We start from the raw sequence: 17,017 nt of genomic DNA on the forward strand, positions 1-17,017 counted from the left end.
GCAAATCTGTCGAATGTTAAATGAATAGAAATGCATTAGAGGAATTTGCCTTTCAGCTTAAATAAATCTTTGACTCAATCAAAGTTGATCTAAAACTGCAATCTGTTAAATGGTCTAATGTTATGAAGCCAAAAATGTGTCCTGCCAAGAGCCCAGGAAAGACGAGTGGATTTGAATTGGATAACTATACAGTACTCTAAAATAAAATTTCCATTGCCTATATAAACGTTGTTACCACTGGGCCTGATGTCTATGAAAAGCTCAGCTCACATCTGTGTTGTGGGCTCCATTAGTTCTCGTGAAAAATGCTGGAAAAACGACTGATGCCCTCACGGCAACCCAACGGAACCCATTAAAGTCTATATATTTCGTCGGGCGCCGTTAGTGTCCAAGATGCAACGGCTCTGGCATTTACGTTATTTTGTTCTTCTGTTCCAATGACGGAAAGGAAGAACGGAAAAACCTAGTGCAGATGAGAACGAAGCCTAATATTTATTGAAGCACAAAACAATAGAGATATGTTGGTCTTTTTCGGACAAGCAGAACCCCCAGAAGAAGTAGACCTCTTGCCGTAGCTGAATCTTCAGGAAGGGCAGTCTGCGGCCCCGTGAGGGTATACACCTTATATGACTTAACAACATTGCAATTGTACTATTAACATATTACCCTCTCCTCCATGATCCTTATTAATAAAAATGCCTTTACATGACCAAGGGAAGAAAATAAAAACTCCATGAAGATGTTGCCCTGGTCGAATATGAGATGGTGACCCAAGGCTGTATAGTGAGAATTTTGCATGTGGGTGGAGGGATACTTTAAGGGACCACAAGACCTAAAGTAAAAAAACATAAATCAAAATACTAATAGATAGATAGATATTTAAATAGTGTCAGACTGGGGTTCCTTGGGCCCACCCTGCATCTATACAGAACACTAGCTTTTATAACCGGCGTTGCTCGGGAGGTTGACTTACGGTATAGATGGCGTCCGTCAGAGCGTCAGACACTGGCACCATGTTGCATGACTCCGCGCACACCCTGTGTAGCGCAAGAACCCTCCCGCCCCTGCACAACGAGCCAGGGCCGCCCCACATCGCGGCCCTTTGCGCATGCCCAATGCGACGGCCGGGGGCAGGACCAAGCACCACACCTCCCGTACCCAGTGCGCATGCGCCGGGGCCGGCACCAGGAGAAACACGGCGCGGCTCCCTGCGCATGCGCAGTACGACGGGTGCCAGACGCCTCAAGTGCAATAACAGGAACGATGCAGCTCCAGAGAAAGTGAATGTGTGTAGTGATGTATGCGATAACCGCAATGTGTGCCCCACTTATAATAATAATAAATGGTACATAAGAAGTGTGTGTTATTAGAGGTTGGAGATGATAGAAAGAATCCATAACCATCAATATTATGTAGGAATAAAGACAACTTCCCCCTTGGCACATCCTGTTAGTATGGTGGCCTCGATGACGTGATCCATTTTAAACCAATGAAAAATCGGGCTTCAAACAAACTTTAGAAAATATATATAAAATGTGCACAGTATCATAATCTTTGTTGCCATCATTGTACGTACAGGACATATGATCAATAAGGTCTAAGAGGTTATTCGTGAACCAAAGTATAAAGAATTAGACACAAGTTTTTGGCTACAAATGGGGATGTCCACTACCGGACCTTTGGGGCCCATTAATATGTCAGAACTTGGGCCCAACGGAGGCTCCTATGGTCCGACCGTGAATTAAAATGCATTGTATCTGGAGATTGATGTATAAAATAATGAATATAGGAGCAGACAATTTCCTGCACTTCCTGTCGGCAATCTCATTGAGGAACACTATAACCGATAAGAATTGGTTGCATGATGGGTCTGATTTGTTTCCTAAAACCAGGGTTGGACTGGCCCATCAGTACCAGAGGATCTTCCGGTGGCCCCATTCTCTGACACAATAATAAGCCCCAAGTTTTCAGCAGAAGACAACCCTATTTGGAGCCAATTTCTTGCCAGTAGGGTCTATATCTTATGAGGTGATTCTCAAATATTCTATTAGACCTTATTGATCATATGTCCCATGTGTACAATGATAACAACAAAGATTACAATGCAATTCAAAGTGGATGTACACATGTTCTGTATAGACGGAGGATGGACTCTCAGAGTCATTTCCTCTAGTGGGTCCTCTGACCTTGCCTGATTCTAGGTTAAACACTAGCAGTATGACCATTTTATTAGCGCATACAATAAAAAAAATATCCGTGTTTAACTACTATCTTGTATTTCTGTCTTACACGTCAGCAGGACGCATTGCGCTTACATTATCTAAGACATACACTGACATATATCTTGCGTGCTGTCTGAAGCTAAGGTAATTCATCATGAAGCATCTAGACCATTGATTACTTTTCCTTAAAATGCAATTATTTTCCCACCATCCAACAGTTCCTTATTATCATAACCGGGTCTCAGCACTTCCATTTCTGTTTTCAAGGCTTTGTTAGTCTATGTAGCACTAGATTGCGCTGACGTCAAAGCAAAGACCATCCATAGATGAGAATGTGTTTTTATTGATCTTATGCGTGGGATATTTGAAAGGAGGGATATAATAAAACTCAAGGTTCTCCTGATTTAATCAACAGAAACAAACAGCTGAAATCCTTTATATTTTATATACTGTATATACAGAATAAAAAATGTTTACCATACATAACCATGCGTATTATATTTTTCCTGCTGTTTAGTAATATCAGTTGTGAACAATCACAGACAACAATTATAAGGTAAAAGAAAAAAATATTACATTTAGGGCCGGATCAAGGTTTGTGGAAGCCTCGTCATTTTTTTTTTAACGAAAAGAATGGATAGTAACACTGCCCAATAAAAGTGCCATATAGTGTCTAATTAATAGCACCATAGAGCGCCTTTAAAATGCCGCCATATAGTGCCTACATAATAATGTCATACAGAGAACACAATACAATGCTATATAGTGCTCAAATAACAACACTATAATAATATCACAATGGGCACCATATTAAATGATTACACTACAGTTGTGGACAAGGTGGTTGAGGCCCCTTGATTGGATATAAAGTCTTCTTCCAGTCCCCATCCTCAGTTAGCTTTGCCAGAAAGTGACATGTTTGAGATTTTGACATTTAGGGTATGTTCACACGTAGTCAACAAAAACGTCTGAAAATCCAGAGCTGTTTTCAAGGGAAAACAGACCCTGCTTTTCAGACGTTTTTTTACCAACTCGCATTTTTCGCGGCATTTTTCGCGCCGTTTTCGCGCCGTTTTTTACGTCCGTTTTTGGAGCTGTTTTCATTGGAGTCTATGATAAAACAGCTCCAAAAACGTCCAAAGAAGTGTCCTGCACTTCTTTTGACGAGGCTGTATTTTTACGCGTCGTCGTTTGACAGCTGTCAAACGACGACGCGTAAATAACAGGTCGTCTGCACAGTACGTCGGCAAACCCATTCAAATGAATGGGCAGATGTTTGCCGACGTATTGGAGCCGTATTTTCAGACGTAAAACGAGGCATAATACGCCTCGTATACGTCTGAAATTTGGCCGTGTGAACATACCCTTACTTTTTTTTTGTAAATGTTGAGAGTGTTTTTTATTTTGTCATGTCTATCCATGTAAAAACGAATAATACAATTCAAGTCATGTTTTATCTTGAAAGAGCATTTCCTGACCTTTAATCCATTGTATAACTGTACGGTCATTCATTTCTGGTCCAGCTTTGGACTGACAATCCATTGATGTCTTCCATTGTATTGCATTGTATTGGATGGGAAATGGATGATTATTCACAGCAGACAATTTCCCATCAGCTCTTGTTCCATCGCCTTCCGAAGGAAGCAACAAAAGACTCCAGGGCAAATAAAACAGAAAGTGGATTTGTGGGTAATTTCGGAATAAGAAACGCGTTGGAACTTAGAACGAATGATAAGAAGATTTTTTCATCTATGGTTTGTTAGACATAGGAACTCAGATTTGAAATGAATAGAAATATTAAATTTCCATAAAATAATAATGAAATCAGATAATCTCTTATTTTACTAAGAGCCAATGTTGGCTAATAATATTTCACAATTTGCTATTTTTTTTTGCAGAGTTTGGTGGTCTCTCGTCTTTGGTGGGCGTCTACAGTGTTGGTTTCCTTTTAGGCAGTCACTTTTATATCATCAAGATCCGAAAGTCACCCATATTCGATGTCAAGGGGATTCTTATAATATATACTGTATATAACCTGCAAAATAATCCTCTCCAGGAGTTAAAGGGCTCATTTACATACTGACAAATAAAAAAAAAAAACAGGAATGCAATCGCCCAGTATAAATATATAAATGCAATTTATTAAGGTATCCGAAATATTTTTTTTTTATAATATTAATCTATTTAAAATGAGAGAAAATGGGCATAGGATGATTTGGCCCTCACACTGGAAAACACGGATTGCACCTTCCAACTAAAACACAGTATAGGTCAATATCCATAAATAATACATATGGAGTCAATACTGTATAAACATATGGTGAATCAATTTATGAATAGTAAAGTATCATACAAATTATAACGCCTCAGACACATGACCATGTGGAATCAGTAAGCCCTTATAGTATAAGGCGTTTAAATTTAAGTCATGTGGCCCTACGTATAGGTGAATAAACATATGGCGGTATATCATAATGTATGGGCAATTGTACAATGTTCATAACCCATAAAGTGTCCACCCATGAAGCCACTGTACCCAATAGGCACCAACAATATTCACCAAACGTCAGGGAACTCACCTCTAGGTGTCCTGAACTGTGTCAAGGAGACCGAACATAATGTCTTATGCCCATTTTTCTCTCCTTTAAACTGATTAATATTGTAAAAAAATATATATATTGGATGTATTATTAAATTGAATTTATGTATTTATATACCTTGGGCGATTGCATTACATATGGTCCTTTTTATGGGAGTTTCTGGAAATTTCCAATTTCCTGATGTTGCCATGCAGATTTGTCCATAGATACGGGCTGTTTTATGACTGTCCCCAGTAACCATTTGACAAACTACAGGCTGACATAAACAGTGTGTGCGCCCTGCAGAGGGCAACCGCAGAATATGTCAAATAATTTGCCTTTCCTGTGTGAAATTATAATATTCTATGACCTAAGGTGGCAACTATTTATTATACATTACAGAATTGCCCAAAGGGATTGTCTGGTTTAGAAAACTTTTTAAATACCCTGGTTTTTCATTTCTCTCATGTTTTGCCCCTTTACTCCCCATCTTCTCTTTATTTTTCCTTCTTTCTCTCCTTCTCTTTCCCTTCTTTCCTCCCTCTTCTCTTTGATCCATTTCCGAGGTTGCAACGCACTAATGAATTTAAATACATTTGAATAAATTTGAATAAATTGTAATTGAAACAAGTTTTTACTTACATTTGTATGTATATGTTATACTGCATATTATAATAGAATAACACCTGCTGTGTTGTGGACTATATATCTTTGATTTAATACTTTTTATCCAATTTGTTTTAATGATGTATTTTTCACTGTTTGTTAAATAATTTACATTACTTCCGGCACTGTGCGGTGAGATTGGGACTTTCTTGCCAGGTTCTTGATCCTCGGTCTTTGGCTTAGACCATGTGTAGTAGGGTCCTAATCTGAGGTTAGTAATCATCTCTGCCGGTGGGTTGGTCGCCATCGTAGAGGGATGATAGAACACCAAGGAGAGGGGCACAGAACCACATGGTTGATGCTATTGGTCGGGTAGCTGGAAAGTCCGAGTTGCTAAGTGCCCCGGGAGTGGTGACCCTGGGGTGCCCGAACTCACTGGGGGTGGAATCCCACTGAGTGATGGCACATTTGCACGCACTTGTCTTTCACGCTATTTGAGCACACACCTTTATTTTCCCGGCCTTCTGGCTGGGAAATTAGGAATTTTTATATCTGGAGAATGTCCAGGTTGTATCACAGCGCACATTCACTTATTTAATTTCGTTTTTTCACTGTGTGTTTGTCACGTTTGTCACAGGATTTTTGGATGCGGTGCCCTTTTGGGATGATTATAGTGTTGGAAAAACGATTATAGTGGAGGAGTGTGCATAATAAACATTTTCTAAATAACTTGTATAACTTCCAACAGCATCATGGACTGTCTATAGTCCATGCTGACAGCTGCTCATAACTCTGCAGTTAGAGATAAAGCCTCCTGCTTGACTTCATGGATCCTGTATCCAGTATGGCCTCCAGCGCTGTAAGATCACATCACAGCACGCTCTTTCTTCTACTGCAGAGTTTTGAGCATCCGTGCTGCTGCTAGAAGCAAAATCGCCAATAAAAGTTGTTAAGAAAAACGATTATTGTGCACACTTCTGCACTATAAGAGCTTGTGCACACACAACGGAATTGCTGCAGTAAATTTCTGCAGCAATTCCATTGAAAAATGCCGACATTCCGCTGTGGAAAAAACGGACCATTTCCTGCGGTTTTTACGGCAGAAAATGGTGCGTATTTTGCTGCGTTTTTCACAATGTTAGGAGATGGAGACATCTCCTCTGAAAAACACAGCAATTCTGGCCACTTTCGCAGACCAGCGTGATGCAGTGACGTTATCACGCCGGCCTGCTCAGGGAGTATTCCCAGCACCTTATAGGCTGCAGGCTAGCGACGCCAACGGGCATCAGGGGACAATGGATCCCCTGGGAGCCTTGGGCCCCGGGTGGCTCCCCGAACCACCCTTATGAAGATCCACCACTAGATCCTCCTGTAACCGATCACATCTAAGTTATGAACATAGAGACACACAGGACACACAGGACCCGCTGTCACTGAATCCATTAGTCCTGCGGACCTGACCGGAGCAGGATTTAGCGCTAGATACAGCTGCACTGTATAGAGCAGGGGTGGGCAAACTTTTTGACTCGCGGGCCACAATGGGTTCTAAAATTTGACAGAGGGGCCGGGCCAGGAGCATTTGGAGGGAGTGTTTGGGCCGGATATACTAAAGCATTAAATGTAGTGTGTGCAAACCTCATAGCACAGTAAGAACACTACAACCCAATTTATTAACTGTCTTTCAAATGTGAAAAATAGCCCTTATCAGTTAATAAATTTGTCTCAAGGAATATGCAAGATATGGCATTTACATACTATTTCGCAGATACTGGGAGAAGGAAATGTAAATAGATTAAAATAACATACGCACTGTGATTTATCAAGAAAAAAGTTCTGTTGACTCTGTAAATTAGCTGCCAACCTCTGAGCAGTAGCCGCCCGTTCTTGTGTTGACTGCTTGCTAGCATAGTTTGCATGCTTCGTGGCAAAGTGACGGCTGATATTGTACTCTTTGAAAACCGAAGGGCTTAATGGTGACGTGAAACGAAGTGAAAATTAAAGTGAAATAAAGAGAAATACGCGCCACATTAACCCCTTAATGACCGGGCCATTTTGCACGTTAATGACCAAGGATTATTTTTTGTTTTTCCACGGTCGCATTCCAAGAGTCGTAACTCTTTTTTTATTCCGTCGACATAGCCGTATAAGGGCTTGTTTTTTCCGGGACGAGTTGTATTTTGTAATTGTACCATTTTTAGATGCTTATAACATATTGATTAACTTTTATTAACTTTATTTTAGGAGAGAATTGAAAATAAGCAGCTATTCCAGCATTAATTTTCACGTTATAAATTTACGCCGTTTACTATGCAGCGTAAATAACATGTTAACTTTATTCTATGGGTCGGCACGATTACAGGGATACCAAATGTGTAAAGGTTTTATATGTTTTTTCTACGTTTGCACAATAAAAACCCTTTTAGAAAAAAATTACTTGTTTTTGCATCGCCGCGTTCCAAGAGGCGTAATTTTTTTATTTTTCCGTCGATGTGGCCGTACGTGGGATTGATTTTTGCGGGGACAATGTGTAGTTTTCATTAGTACTATTTTGGGGTACATAGGACTTATAGATGAACTTTTATTTTATTTTTTATGGGGGGAATGGGAGAAAAGAGAGAATTTTGCCGTTGTTTTTTTGCGTTTTCTTTGGACGCCGTTCATCCGGCGGTTTAATTAATGTGTTCATTTTATTGGTCAAGTTGTTACGATCGCGGGGATACCATATATGTGTATGTGTGATTTGTTTTGACCGTTTTATTAAATAAAACCACTTTTTGGGGCAAAAAAGTAGTTTTATTTGACTTTGACTGTAATTTTTTTTATTTTTTTTTTCACAAACTTTATTTAACGGTTTTACTTTTTTTTTTTTAGTCCCACCAGGGGACTTCACTATGCGATATGCCGATCGCATATATAATGCTTTGGTATACTTCGTATACCAAAGCATTATTGCCTGTCAGTGTAAAACTGACAGGCAACCTGTTAGGTCATGCCTCTGGCATCGCCTAACAGGCAGATGCTGAAGACAGACCTGGGGGTCTTTGTTAGACCCCCGGCTGTCATGGAAACCCGACGGCGACCCGCGATTTGTTTGCGGGGGCGCCGATCGGGAGACAGAGGGAGTTCCCCCCTCTGTCAAACACATTAAATGCCGCTGTCACTGTTGACAGCGGCATTTAATGGGTTAAACTGCCGGAATCGGCGCGTGCTTCGATTCCGGCAGTTGCAGCAGGAGCCAGGCTGTGTATAACAGCCGTGCTCCTGCCGCTGATCGCGTGGGTAAACTGTCAGTACCCGCGCGATCACAGGACGGATATATCCGTCCTCCTGCGCGAACTAGCAGCTGCTGAGGACGGATATATCTTGGACAAGTTCGGCGGGCCGGATTAAAAAGCCTAACGGGCCGTATGTGGCCCGCGGGCCGTAGTTTGCCCATGTCTGGTATAGAGAATACAGATCAGCTGCATCTCAAAAAGCAAAACAAATTTTTAATAAAAAGTATTTATAAAGTTGCACCGAACAGACACACCTTTATATATATATATATATATATATATATATATATATATATATATATATTAAAACAAATGTAGCCTTTTAAAGGTTTACGTAGCCTTTAAAGAGAACCTTTCACCTCCCCATACGTGTGCAGCTGAGTGCAGCATGTAATGGGGAGGGCTGCACAAACCATTGGGCACTAAAAAAAATGTCTACCCTCCTCCGTTATTTAGATATCGGTGCCGTTATATTTGGCGCCCGATATTTAAATAACCCCCTGAACTGTCAATGGGGCATGTACTGGCAAGGGAGCGTGTTACTATGGCTGTGACACTGTCCAATCAGCTACTGACAGTGTTAGAGCAAGAGCGAGGATAGAGGAGAGAGTGTGCGCACACGCGCACACTCTGATGCTTCAGCTTTCAAGATCAGTCTTCTGCGGAACTGGCAAGGGGGCGTGTCATTGCTACGGACAGTGTAAGAGCTGGGGAGTGGAGAGCACGCATGTGTGCTCTCCTATATTCATATACACACAAAAGGAGCTGCCTGCAACAGCCAAACCCAATTTCCCAACTACCACTGACAAGGAGAATAATACTCTTTAATAGCTACGTATAGCTGGACTAACCACAGTTATGATTAAAATTATCACCAACCTAGATCGGACATACAAGTATGTAACCTGATTGAACAGGCATGTATATGTGTAACATAGAGATGTGTCGTCCCTAACCAGTTAAATTGTTTAACAACTAGTAGGTAGCAGTAAGTCCGATCAACGGCAGTGTCTAAAACATTAACAGCCCCCCCGACATGTTTCGCTAACAAGTAGCGTCTTCAGGGGCACACGGGGCTAATTAGCCCCGTGTGCCCCTGAAGACGCTACTTGTTAGCGAAACATGTCGGGGGGGCTGTTAATGTTTTAGACACTGCCGTTGATCGGACTTACTGCTACCTACTAGTTGTTAAACAATTTAACTGGTTAGGGACGACACATCTCTATGTTACACATATACATGCCTGTTCAATCAGGTTACATACTTGTATGTCCGATCTAGGTTGGTGATAATTTTAATCATAACTGTGGTTAGTCCAGCTATACGTAGCTATTAAAGAGTATTATTCTCCTTGTCAGTGGTAGTTGGGAAATTGGGTTTGGCTGTTGCAGGCAGCTCCTTTTGTGTATATATGTATTGTGCCCGCCAGCTACCAGGGGTCACATCCTTGTTTGTTTTGCTCTCCTATATTCAGCTCTTGCAACTGATCAGTCTTGTACTTTGTCTGCCAAAAACTGGCAAGGGGACGTGTCTCTGCTACGGACAGAGCAAGCGCTCCCCAGCTCTTACACTGTCCGTAGAAGTGACATGCCCCCTTACCAGTTCGGCAGAAGACTGATCTTGAAAGCTGAAGAATGAGAGCATGCGCACGCACTCGCGCACACTCTCTCCCCTATCCTCGCTCTTGCTGTAACACTGTCCGTATCTGATTGGACAGTGTCACAGCCATAGTAACACGCCCCCTTGCCAGTGCACGCCCTATTGACCGTTCAGGGAGTTATTTATATATCGGGCGCCAAATATAACGGTGCCGATATCTAAATAACGGAGGGTAAAACATTTTTTTATAGTGCAGCCCCCCCATTACATTCGGCACTGAGCTGCACATGTATTTGGAGGTGAAAGGTTCTCTTTAAGCTGCCCTTGTATCAGTAAGTATGGTATTTTTCTGTGATTTTAAAAATAGGACCTCTTTATTATATCTTTTAAAGTAGCTTTAATGGTGAATATACTGATCTCCTTGTATGATGGTTGTATATGTATGATACCTGTCTGTTTTCTCCCACATATCCGTAAAGACTATCAATGTTTGCATGCACAAAAATGACTCATTGCACACTCACAGGTAGACTCCATGAAGAGCCATATTTTCTGTTCTCTTTTCATTTAACCCTTTCGCAACACTAAAAGCATATTATGCCTATCTATTGCAAAACACGAAAGTTGGTCATACACATAATAATAATAGTTAACGATCCCACCAGAAAAGACGACTGTCAACAATTACCGGTACAGGACATTTGCACTTGCTTTAACATTTCTCATGGTTCTAGGTGGTAAATGTTACGATTGTATTAATTACATGTTCTTACACTTCTCTTATCTGGGCTGCTGTCATCATGCCATTGGTAGTTCAGTGATAGCATTAGGGACTAGTGTTTCAGTGATGGCAATAGGGACTGATGCTTCAATGATAGCAGTAGTGGGTGAATACTTGCTCACGCAATGTTAGGCTGGGTTCACACGACCTATTTTCAGACGTAAACGAGGCGTATTATGCCTCGTTTTACGTCTGAAAATAGGGCTGCAATACGTCGGCAAACATCTGCCCATTCATTTGAATGGGTTTGCCGACGTATTGTGCCGATGACCTGTCATTTACGTGTCGTCGTTTGACAGCTGTCAAACGACGACGCGTAAAAATACAGCCTCGGCAAAAGAAGTGCAGGGCACTTCTTTGGACGTTTTTGGAGCCGTTTTCTCATAGACTCCAATGAAAACAGCTCCAAAAACGGACGTAAAAAACGCCGCGAGAACGCCGCGAAAAACGCCGCGAAAAACGCCGCGAAAAACGTGAGTTGCTCAAAAAACGTCTGAAAAACAGGGTCTGTTTTCCCTTGAAAACAGCTCCGTATTTTCAGACGTTTTTGGTCACTACCTGTGCACATACCCTTACTGTGCAGTCAAAAGGGAAAAATGCCAGTCTTTACTGCCATCGCTGAACTACCAATGTCTTTACCAGTAATCCAAGAGACTAACCTACTCTTCTGGTAGTCCAAGTAGGCATCTATGTCTTTTAAAGGGGTTGTATCATCCAGAGGCATGACTTGAAGCTCCTGGGACCCAAAGCAAAATTTGTAACAGGATCTTACTCCTACCATGTGGCATTTTTTTTTTTAATAATGGTGTTTCCTTATGTGCAGAGGAGCCCTTGAGCATAAGGCCCCAGCGGTGACTTCTACCTGAGCACCCTCTATAGCTATGCCTCTGGCTTCAAAGACAGTCCCTTTATGGGTGCCAACACAACAATCAGCAGTGATCATCTCCAGAGACTCCTGGAAAACAGTTCATTTTGCCAGGGGAAGTTGTTGCCACCTAATCTAGTATTTCTACCAAGAGGGCAGTCCCAAGTGGAGGGCCTGGATCTACGATACCCATATGCTCTAATAGTGCATATGGACAAGGGAAGTCTTGATAGGATAACCCCTTTAACAAGGACATTGGTTTCAGCTGAATATACATGTTACATTATGGTGGTAGAAGCTGCTGAACACCTTAGATGCTGCTAATCCCAGGAAAAAAAGAAAGGAACATTGGCCAAAAATATCCAACAAGGCCATACTCTTTCACCCAAAAATGGAGTCTCCCAACAATCAGACACCGGAGATTCGTCAATAGCTGCCAACAAAAATAATGTGTATGAAGTATGAATGATACCACTTGAGAATTGTACAAGAATAAGTCTTCAGGACGCAACAGTAGAAGCTGCCATTGTAGTTCTGTAATGAAATAAAGTCATTCTCAAAGATCTTGTTTTCGTGGCTGAATCACAGTTAAACATCTTCAATTCTCTGGGAATAACTCTTATTCAGAGACCATTTCAAAACGGTATTTATGTGTTACTATTATTTCACCAAGTAAAAGAACCTGGAAAATAGAACAGAGACTTTTGGAGCTTGGGAAATTGGGTGCATGGGAATGAACAGGGTTTATTATAAAATGCTACTGTACAGGTAAAAACCGTCTTTACAATAGATTGTGAGGACGGTTCTATACAAGTTAAGCATTGTACACCTATTCATTCAATGTATCTATACAGCACTATATGATAATAGATGTACACCTATGTATGAGATGTATTCTATACAGCACTATATGATAATAGATGTACACCTATGTATCAGATGTATTATATACAGCACTATATGATAATAGATGTACACCTATGTATCAGATGTATTCTATACAGCACTATATGATAATAGATGTACACCTATGTATGAGATGTATTCTATACAGCACTATATGATAATAGATGTACATCTATGTATTAGATGTATTCTATATGGTACTATATGATAATAGATGTACACCTATGTTTCAGATGCATTCTATACAGCACTATATGGTAATAGATGTACACCTATATATCAGATGTATTCTATACAGCACTATATGACAATAGATGTACACCTATTCATTCAATGTATCCAGGGCCGCCATCAGGAATTTCAGGGCCCCCTACAGCTAAATTTTCTGGGCCCCCCTACCGTGGCACCGCCTGTTAACGGTACTCCGTCCAGCACCATATCATGGTACCCAGGGCCGCCATCAGCGGGGGTATTATGGGTACTGATGTGAGAGGCCCGGCCAAACCTAATTGAAAGGGGGGCCCGGCAACTGCCGCGACTTGCCTTTGGTAGAAAAGAAAAACAAACCCCTGCAATGGGGCTTGTTTTTTTCACCAAAAGAATGTCATGAGCTGCGAGCCCCCCTTTCAATTAGGTTTGGCCGGGCCTCTCACATCAGTACCCCTAATACCCCCCCCTGATGGCGGCCCTGGGTAGCATGGGGGTCGTCATGGGGGCCGTCAAACACTGCCGCCCGTGCGACAGATCGCGCGCACCCGCAAACTCCCGCGCATGCCCACCCGCGACCGCCTGGAACCGCACACCAAATTTTGAGGCAGATTTTGACCTGCCCACACTATCTTGCTGCGTTTTTTGTCCGCGGCGATTGAGGACAGCAGACAAAAAACGCAGGGAAAAATGCATTTTCTGCCTCCCATTGATTTCGATGGCAGGTCAGAGGCGGAACCGCGGCAAGAAAGGACGTGCTGCTTTTTCTTTTTGCCGCGACTGGCTCCCATTGATTTCAGATTAAATCAATGGGAGGCGGTTTTGGAAGTTTTTTGGTGCTGATTCTGACGCAGTGTCCGAGTCAATATCAAGGCCCAAAAACTCTGTGAACTGGGCCTTAGGGGGGATTCACACGAGCGTGATTTGGCAGCGTGTAGGGCGCGTGGTTTTCGCGCGGCACGCAATGCCCTATAGAAGTCTATGGGGCAGTACACACAGTCCGTGTATTTTGCGCAGCGTTTGTTCGCTGCGCAAAATACGCGACAGGTTCAATAACTCTGCGTATTTCACGCATCACGCACCCATTGAAGTCAATGGGTGCGTGAAAACCACGCATGTCGCACGGAAGCACTTCCGTGCGAACTGCGTGTTTGCGCAACAGCTGTCAAAAGGATGAATGGAAACAGAAAAGCACCACGTGCTTTTCTGTTTCCAAGCATCCAAACGGAGTGTCTTTGCGAGGAGCGAACCCCGACAACCGAAGCTAACTTCACCGGGTTCGGCCAAACTCGTTTTGGCCGAACCCGGCCAAAAAATTTCCGGTCCGCGACGTCGGGAGACATTCACTGTGCATGGTGCTGAAAGAGTTAAACTGTTTCAGCACCATGGACAGTGACTTGTGATCCCAAAATACATGAACCTGTAAAAAAAAAAAGAAGTTCTAACTTACCGATTACTCCTGTCTCCTTCCTGCAGTCCGACCTCCCGGGATGACACTTCAGTTCAAGTGACAGCTCCAGCCAATCACAGGCCAAGCACAGGCTGCAGCCAATCACAGGCTGCAGCGGTCACTTGGACTGCCGCGTCATCCAGGGAGGTGGGGCCCGATGTCAAGAGAGGAGCGTCACCATGGACGCGTCACCAAGGACGCGTCACCAAGGACGCGTCACCAAGGCAACGGCCGGGAAGTTCTCGGTAAGTAGGAACTTTATCTTTTTTTTTACATGTTTTTCGCTGTTGTGTTCGGCATTCACTGTCGAGGGTGCTGAAAGATTTAGCTCTTTCAGCACCTTGGACAGTGACGGGCATCGACAAGCCTCATCTCTATGATGCCGGCTGCGCGAAAATCACGCAGCCGCGCATCAGACACGCATGACACACGCAGCTGTCAAATGGTTTTTGCGCTCGCAAAACGCCACGTTGTTTGCATGCGCAAAAACGCAACGTTCGTGTGAATCTGCCCTTATTGTTAGGGCTTATTCAGACGAACGTGTAATACGTCCGTGCAATGCGCGTGATTTTCACACGCCTCGCACGGACCTATGTTACTCTATGGGGCCGTGCCGACTGTCAGTGAGTTTCATGCAGCGTGTCCGTGTGTCCGCTGCGTAAAACTCACGACATGTCCTATATTTGTGCATTGTTCGCGCATCACGCACCCATTGAAGTCAATGGGTGCGTGAAAATCACGCCCAGCACTTCCGCAGCCGTATAAACTATGAATGAAAACAGAAAAGCACCACGTGCTACAAACATACAAACAGAGTGTCATAATGATGGCGGCTGCGCGGAAATCACTCATCATACGCTGCTGACACACGGAGCGGTTATGGATCTTTTGCATGCGCAAAACGCCACGTTTTTGCGCACGCAAAAAGCACACGCTCGTGTAAATCCGGCCTTAGGGTAGGAACACACTAGGCATGAACACTGCGGATTTTATGCAACACATTTTATTGTGGAAAATCCGCAGCGTATCACAGTCGCAGCAGAGTGAAAATCACTGACAGTCTGCACGGCCCCATAGAGTAACATAGGTCCGTGCGAGGCGCGTGAAAATCACGCGCGTTGCACGGATGTATTACACGGTCGTCTGAATAAGCCCTAACAATAAGGCCCAGTTCACAGAGTTTTTGGCCCTTGATATTGACTCGGACACTGCGTCAGAATCAGCGCCAAAGAACTTCCAAAACCGCCTCCCATTGATTTAATCTGAAATCAATGGGAGCCAGTCGCGGAAAAAAGAAAAAGCAGCACGTCCTTTCTTGCCGCGGTTCCGCCTCTGACCTCCCATCGAAATCAATGGGAGGCAGAAAATGCATTTTTCCCTGCGTTTTTTGTCTGCTGTCCTGAATCGCAGCAAAAAACGCGGCAAGATAGTGTGGGCAGATCAAAATCTGCCTCAAAATTCTTTAAGGAATTTTGAGGCAGATTTTTTCGGCCTGCAAAATACTCTGTGTGAACAGGGCCATACATAAACAGCACTTTGAGACACTTTACTCACCGTGTCAGAAGAGCTGCTCTCACTCCAGTCCTCTTCAGGCGATGTCTTCGGTCCAGATGTCGTCCTTGACCTCCAGGCTCCAGAAAATGGCGGGGATCGTAGAACTCCTGCCGCCGCGCAACAACTAGACTCCTCCCCCTCTCCTTACGCAGCTACGCTCTGGAGAAGGAGGACGAGGTGGAGTCGGACGAGGAGGAGGCGGAGTCGGACGAGGAGGCGGAGTTGGAGGCGGGCCAGCAGGTAAGTAAACTGTGCGCTGCTGTCCCTGTGTGGCTGTCCTTCCCCGTAGATCGGACTTGTGTTGCGGGCGCACCGCCTCCCTCTCGGCGGCGCGCCTGGTCGTTCGCGCGTGGGCGCGCGCTTGCGGTCATGCGCGTGCGGGTGCGAGCTTGCGGTCGTTCGCGCGCGCGCAAGCGGTGTTTCGCGGCGGTGATGAGAGGGGGGCCCGCGGCTCACGGCGGTGTTTGACGAGAGGGGGGCCCGCAGCTCACGACATTGTTTTGGTGAAAAGAACAGGCCCCATTGCAGGGGCCTGTTTTTTTCTACCAAAGGCAAGTCGCGGCAGTTGCCGGACCCCCCTTTCAATTAAGTTTGGCCGTGCCCCCTACACTAGTACCCCTAATACCCCCCTGATGGCGGCCCTGTGTAGCTCGAATCACGCGCGTCACCCGGAAGTGCTTCCGTGTGCCGTGCACGATTTGCACGCACCCAATGACTTCACGTGCAAGTATATGACATGTCGTGAGTTTTACACAGCGCACACACGCTGCGTGAAATTCACTGACAGTCTGAACGGCCCCATTCACTAACATAAGTCCGTGCAACGTAATAAGTATCACGGACGTATAACACGTTCGTGTGAATAAGGCCTTATATTGTCATTTGTAGTGAATTTTCAGTGCACAATCCGCACCAAAAATAGGAGGCAAGTAAGTGGCTTATTCAGATGTCCATGTTCGGTCTGTGATATACG

This window comes from Rhinoderma darwinii, chromosome 12, assembly GCF_050947455.1.
Source record: "Rhinoderma darwinii isolate aRhiDar2 chromosome 12, aRhiDar2.hap1, whole genome shotgun sequence".
In the NCBI taxonomy this organism is placed as follows: domain Eukaryota; kingdom Metazoa; phylum Chordata; class Amphibia; order Anura; family Rhinodermatidae; genus Rhinoderma; species Rhinoderma darwinii.